Source organism: Cyprinodon variegatus, unplaced genomic scaffold (genome assembly GCF_000732505.1).
Source record: "Cyprinodon variegatus isolate N-32 unplaced genomic scaffold, C_variegatus-1.0 Scaffold113, whole genome shotgun sequence".
In the NCBI taxonomy this organism is placed as follows: domain Eukaryota; kingdom Metazoa; phylum Chordata; class Actinopteri; order Cyprinodontiformes; family Cyprinodontidae; genus Cyprinodon; species Cyprinodon variegatus.
This window is the reverse complement of record NW_015150566.1, coordinates 1,210,688-1,218,339: the sequence shown is the minus strand read 5'-3', so window position 1 is coordinate 1,218,339 and position 7,652 is coordinate 1,210,688. Positions and strand designations below refer to the sequence as shown.

Sequence of the window (7,652 nt, the reverse complement as noted above, 5' to 3'; positions counted from 1 at the left end):
AGCCAAAGTTTCCTCCTTTTTCTGGTTTTTGATTTCGGGCCAAGATTTAATTCATTTCTGTGCATTCCTAAAAAAAAACAAAAAAAAAAACAATCACTTCAACGCTTTCAACAAGTTCCATTGAAAATAAGTTTGAACTTTAAATATGAAAGAGGGGATCATTTTGTAAACTTGAAACTAAGTTTTCAAAACCTCAGTCGATAACCTCAGTCTAAACTTTTAACATCGACTTAATAACATCTGGGTTTGTTGTACTGGAAAATGGCCTGACACAATAGGTTACACAAACTACAACTGTGTCCAGCCTAAACTGATACTGGGGGGGGCTGTACAGAGAAGGGTTAAACGAAGGACAGTGGAGACACTCATCATTGCTCAACTGTCACTGCGCATTACTTAGGGAAGCCATCAAACTTTTCCTATCCTCTGCTCTCTTCCACTCCAAGTATCTTCCTTGGCCTCATTTTTCAACAGGGTTCAGCAGCAAATTAAGCACATAATGCAAAGCCATATTCATATCACAAGAGCTCATTAAATCACATGCTTGTCTATATATCTTTCTTAGCCTGTAAGGCAGTGAGTAACCAACGCTGCTCATGCCTTCTTATTTGCCAAGACTATTGTGTAAACAGGTATACCCGTACCATTTAAACCAAGAGCCAGTCCGCTGTACAAAGACCCAAACTGGTTTGTCTGGTATAAACTTCTGTTGAAAATTCTGCAGAGCAAGCATGCTAATGGGTATCTCTAACAAGATCAAATACAAAAGCTGCAACGCTACGCATAACTCTTCTTTTAATAAATGCAAGTTACACAACAGTATCTGGGTGTGTCTGTTTAGGGGAAATTCTCAAACACATTCACAATAAGCAAAAGTAAGGAGGAAAAAAAAAAAGTATTTCACTACTGGGTCAACTCCTATGGTTTATGGGCCATAAATATGGAGAGAAGCTTAAGGAAAGTTAGGAGACTGCAGCTCTTTGTTTCTGGGATGCACCTGTCTGAAGACCACCTGTCCCCCTGCATGTGTCAGAGATGCAGCAGCTGACAGGGTCGGTGCCACGGGGAGCGGTCGGATTTCATTTCAATTCTCAAGAGGACACACTGGGGAAAAGAACGGGGACGTGAGGATGTGAGCTAGTTTCATGGTACATTGCAGATTTTTTTTTTCACCCCAATATCCTGAATGACCTCAGCCTTTTTTTCCCCACCCATCTGTCCCAGCAGGCATCCACGCTAGAAACACACAAAACAATGTATCCGCTCCATATTTTATCCTCTCTGGAAGTAATAAAGTTTAATTATTCGTATTTCCTGTAATAATACTTCAACTGGATCATGTGCTTTTAGTTTTCCATTGAAAAAGTTAGTTATTGTACCAAGCTGAGTTAAAACAAACCAACTAACAAACATAACCAGCACACACATGCTTTCAAAGATTTAACACACAATAAAAATGCTAAGCAAATATCAAATTTAAGGACCAAAAGGTGCCAGGGAGCCACTCCAACTTTACTATGCAGACCACAGAAAAGAAGATCAGGTTTTTCTCAGTTGATCACTTTCTTCCCCTATATTTCCCCACTATAACAGAGAAAAAAAGTCTCAGATCCAACAGAAAATTAAGAAACTATTGGATAATATCTGTTGCACACAATCAGACTAATGGTTTGATTAGGGCTGAAACAATAATCAGATTAATCGTGATTAATTGATTATTGAAATAATCGTCAACTAATTTAGTTGTTGATTATTAGTCAACTGGAGTGTAGAGACTGTAAAACACGCCTTTAGCTGACAGAACCACCCACTTTGAGCAGCAATTATACCAAAAATATATATATAAACATTTTGTATTAAGGGTAAAAAAAACAAAAATTTTCACCAGTCTATATGCTCCATCCAAAACTCCTCAAGTGGAAAAGTTTTAGTTTCACCTGCTTTTATTTTGTAAAAAAAAATTTCTTTTAGCAGCCTTTTCCTATCCCATTATTAATCGATTAATCGAAAAAATAATCGACAGATTAATCGATTTTCAACATAATCGTTAGTTGCAGCCCTAGATGCGATTGTGATCCTGGTTTCAATCAACCCACATTTTCCACGAAACAACGAGCTAAGCCTAAAAAGTTTAAAGACTATCTAACTGCCCAAAGTACGCATATTGTGATTGTGGAACACAATAAAATATCCAACAAATCACTGTTGAAACAGATGTACTGTTATTCAATACATTATGTGGCAAACATTTAAAATATGCAAAAAGTCTGAAAACGTCATGTAAAACAGAAAGAGCATACATTTTATAGAAAGGAAAAATATAATGTGATCGCAAACACAAGGAAACCAATACGAATTCTATATTAAAAAATATTACTAAACCATCTTAAGCATCAGTTCAAAAGGTAAAATAAAAGTAGCCGTTAATAGATTTTAATGTAGACACCCCGCCCAGATAGAAAGTAAAAATCCTAATTAATAAATGTGCTACTCTTACTGAAATAACAGGCATAAAATAGCAGAAAACACAAGTATATGCAAAGGTTAAAGAGCACTAAACGATAAAAAAAAACTTGAAGACGAGGAGAACATGTATAAATGTCAACTCCTTTATCATTTATATTCATAGTAATATAGTTATATTCAATAGATTGGAATAAGCTTTCCGATTGGGATTAGTTTTTGGTTTCAAATTAAAACTACACATTGAAACCAAACTTTATTAACTTTATCAATATGAATTAAGCTCATTTGTACAGTTTCTATCTTAGTCAGTTAAACAACATGATGTTGTCATTTTATATTTTGAACATCCCTGATGTTGCTGCTATTTTTCAAATATCCATCACTGTAAAAATGTCCATAAGTGTATATTGGTTATTTATTCTCCAGGTGCAGTTTGATATTGTTAAAACACTTTACAGCACAATATTTTAGTGTTTATCTTTTAACTCTTCACTAGTATGTTATTGTTATACATTTTTTAAAATATATATTATATATAAAATATATTTTCCTATAATATTTTTGCTGCTGTAACACCAGAATTTCCCCATTGAGGGACAATAAAGGGATTTTCTATTATATTCTATTCAACATAATTTTCATTTTTGCCCTGATGTTATATTTTAACCTTTAATGTGATGATTCTAACATAATTCTATAATCTGCAAGTGAAAAATTATCTTATTTAACAGAAATAAAAACTGAACATATAATTTATAATTATTTTATATAATGTAATTCTATATAATGTCGTTTACATTGTGTATTGAGCTAGGTAAACAAATGACAATAATAATTTAAGCTATTTGATATGACATAAGGGACAGTGCTGAAACACTGATGTAGATACATTAACTACTAAAATTAAAAACGATTATCTTTAGCCTGAAAAACCCACATAAATGCTGAAGTCAAAAGGCTTTAATCAGGTTTGAACATCCTAAACATACAGGACTTTTTATATCAATTCTTTCTACGGCTGTAGAATATGATGTTGGTTTAAATGTTAGTAAATATTTATATTTGTGGACTAACCGTTGACCTGAGAGACCAACCTAAGCTACAGAGAATCCAAGTGAAACGCAGACGCCGGGGAAACACTGTAAACAAAGACTCTTTCAGACATTTGGCCGACATTTTTGACCCTGCTCTATAGCCGTTTAATAACTAATTACACTCGGTTAACGTTTATTCTCACCTGGAGTCGGACAGGAAGCAATTATTCCCTCTTTCTCAGTCGTTTCTTCGTTAACTTTTCCCAGCCATAGACATGTTAAGTTCCTCTCCTGCTCTCTGTTATTCGGTCACTTTAACCCTTCCGGGTTTCAGCTCCGCGCTTCCCGCTGCAGCTTCATACTCCACAGGTTTCGGTGAGACACGCAGAAATATGTGGGTTATTTCCACTCCGTCAGGTAACAGCGATAATGATGTGACCGCGTAGATTTACCTCAATCAGCCAAGGAAGGAAGGGAGAGATCTACGGAGCAAATACGGACTTCGACCTACGTAAGTCACGTAACTTGGCCATTACGTGACGTAACCGTTGACAAAAAACGGAACGTATTGTAGATCCCTACGTAAGGTATATTCAAGAATTCCAAAATGGGGATACTACATTTCCCAGGTTGAACATCGACATTTCAACAAGGATATCCGGGTTTGACCTCCGTCCCCTTTAACACATATTAATAGTATTAGTCATTTTAATTTAGACCATGTGAATTATAACATTTTCTGTTTCGTGGCGATCTCATACTGCATATGGTTTCCGTTTAATAAATTTTATTTATTTGCGAATGACTACAAAAGCGACCCCACATTGCAAAATGACGGATCTCTGGCTCCACCTACTGGTAACAAATATGCTTGCAGTGTGTGGTGGGGTCTATTGTTTCAAATAAGAACATAACATAACAAACGACCCTTTTTCTAGATAATACTTTTACTTATTTATTTATTTTACAACATTTATTTCAGAAAGATTTGCCAAAATAGTTCAGATCCTTAAGAGATAAGTAATTAATACATTAAGGGAATATTTCCAGCCATAATTGAAATCACAGCCTTCCATCAGCTATTAAGCTTGTATAAAGGACACAGACCTTATAGTTGATTAGAGATATTCATGTTGAAGATAAAGACTGGCAGACACCTCTCCGTGCTTCTGTGAGCACATCTTTTTGAATTTAATTTTAAGATATAAGGTAATCCAACCACAACTAGATTGATATTAGAAAAAAGAAGACTCAAAAGGGCTTTGCTATTGCCTGAAAAAAGTGGACTGATGTTCCCCAAATGTTTAAAGGTACAAAGATTCTGGTAAAATGTAATTTGAGCTTTATGTGGGACACATCTCAAAGAACACCATACCTTTTTTGAAACATGCAGGAAGAGAGACTTTCATAATATTGCAGATTTGCTGCCTCAGTCACTGTAAATCTTTAATCTGAAAAGGATAATGAAGTCTCAGCAACACCAAGATATTCTGAAATAAAATATACTGCCCAGTCTCAGAGAGATCAGCGTCAGTCAAAGGTCATTTGACAGGATAATAATCCAAAACAAATCAGTGAGGAAAAAAAGAAAAAGAAAATCTGGATTAGTCCTAAATGATCTTCTATACACTTAGATATTAATCCTATAAAACATCTGTGAAATAATCTAAAAACTGTAGTGCGGAGATGTAACATTTTCAACTACACAGATCAAATGACCTATTGGTCCAAGGAGAGCTGTTACTAAATGACATCAAGTTAGGGTTACCTTTTTTTACCATCTCTGTTTGTATAATTACTTATAACATCAAACTGCATCACATAGAAGCAAAACTTGATTATAGTTTGATATGAAATAAAATGAAGGTAGGCCTATGTCATCATCACCTTCCATATTTTATGTTTGGTTCAAAAATATTTCTGTTTATTATGCAATAATAAAAAAAATCCAGACCTTTACTGATTATAAAGGGAAATTAAAAGCTGTTTTAACGCATAGGTGTTTTTTTTTTTTATATATATATAGATTTATTGTGGATGTTGATAGCTGTGGAAGGAACGGATCTTCTTCAGCGGTATGTATTCTGGAGAAGCCTTTAACTAAAGACAATCTGTTGTTTACAGTCTTCTGAAAAGGATGCTCACTGCTCTCCATAGTTTCTTAATTTTATAAAGAGTTTCTCTTTGTGACATCACCTACAGAGGTTCTGGGGGAGTTTGTAGAACACAGCTGGCTTTCCTCATCAGCTTTTTTAGCTTTTTTAAGTCATGGAAGATATGCAGCATCTCTCTTCAAACACTGGATTATACCAGCAAATGCATCAAATGTACATTTATGCAAACTATTAGCCTAATTGCTTTTTTTCGTTTAAGTATACCAAGAATATATACCAGAATCTAAAACTCCTGTGTCTGCTGTGATTGAAGAAAATCTAACATGAACTCTGCCCCCAATGCAGTTAAAAAGATTAATCAAATATTTACCCATTACTAACACCTTAACTGATTTTTTTTTATATATATTCTATTTATTTGTTTAACATTTCATCTTCAAATATAGGATCTATTTTACTCCTTTTTTAACTATCCAACTCAATTGTTATAAAAAAAAAAAATCCTGCCTCTTTATTACATAAAAACAACTTTTGCTTAAATCTTTAGAATATTGTAGGTTTTATCTTTGCATATTGTCTATTAAATTTAACTCTGAACCTCTGCTAAACTGTCATATATCATTTTAAATAAGATGAAGGATTTAATTTTATGTTTCAGCCAACCACAAATATCACAATAACTATTAACAGAACCTTTACAAAGAGAAACTCTCCCTTTTCTTATTGTGTTTGTAGCCCCAGTGGGGACAAATGGGGATTTTTTTCTACCTCCTCTTTAAAACATCAAGGCAATAAAAGTTCTGTTAAGATGAAAAAGCTGCATGTGAAAATGTAATGAGTCTGGATTACCTCTGTTAATGCCGGTGTCACCCAGGTTGTTTGAACCGAGGAGGTTCAAAGGATTAGGACGATTTGAGCTGCTTGGTTAATGAAACAAAATCTAACACTCATTAAAGTCTAATGGCTGTGGGTTCCTGGTCCACTGCCTGACTGTGGATAGGATGAAACACAGAGTTAGGATGAGGGGCCTTTGTATTTACAGGTGCAGCTACCCAGCTGTGTATTTTTATTTTTATTTTTCACTCAAAAATGATAAGAAACAGGTGTTTGGATATAAACCATAGGATCTACATTCTTCAAGAAGAGTGGTTTTCAAAGTGAGGGGCCAGAGCAGGGGGCCCCAGGAAATTGGAGGGAAAATATGAAAGAAATATGCAAAATAAAAACAAAGAACTAGTTTTGATTATTATAAAATGTGATATAATTACTTTAATTATCGTTAATATTAGATGTAACTTTTGTACAGTATGATAACGAAATCATTTTACAGTTATATAAACATTACAAACTCAGAGAGGTTCAATATATAATAAATCCCAAAGGGAAATTAAATGTTGCAGTAAGTAAGTACATTCTTTTTTCATTGAGTTGTTTTAGGTGCTGCCTCTTAGCTTTACTTTTAGTGACAGATCGGTGAAAGGCGGAGCAAGCAGCACCACTTTCTTATGTAGCTGACAACAAACTCATAGAAACAGAAGAGATAATGGGAGAGGAGGGCAGGGAGTCCATGTGACTGTGGGTAAGAGAGAGGGATGCTGAGCCTGACCCTGAATTTAACATATTAAGGAATGCAGAAATAGAATAGGATTAAACTTTATTGTCTTTACACTGTTACAAGTACAGAGCAACAAAATGAATTCTCTGCATTTAACCCATCCCCTTGGGGAGCAGTGGGCTGCTAGGGAGCAGTGTGGGGTTAAGGGTCTTGCTCAGGGACTGAGTGTAGTCCATGGGAGTGGGACTTGGAATCTCTGGGACCCATACCAATGCTCTAACCACTAGGCCCACCACTCCCCATGTATCCAGTTGATTTGTTCTGCCCAGATGTCCATCTTTCTGATCATCTTCCTGCTTGAATCCTGTGATCTTCTTCATCCCTGATCACACACCTCCGATATTGTTTTGCTGGAGTTTTCTTTTCAGACTCTTCCTGTATCATACATGAAGAGTCCGTAATGGCCACTGGAAGTGGGGGGTG

At 35.2% G+C, this 7,652-nt stretch overlaps 1 protein-coding gene across 1 annotated transcript in view; it reads right to left on the bottom strand.

Moving 5' to 3' along the window:
* Positions 1–4,007, bottom strand: part of capn15 (calpain 15) — a 57,013-nt gene extending 53,006 nt beyond the window's left edge. The window contains exon 1 of the mRNA XM_015375116.1: positions 3,704–4,007. The gene's annotated coding sequence lies outside the window, so the exon portion shown is untranslated. The remainder of the gene's footprint in view (positions 1–3,703) is intronic.
* Positions 4,008–7,652: the final 3,645 nt, after the last annotated feature.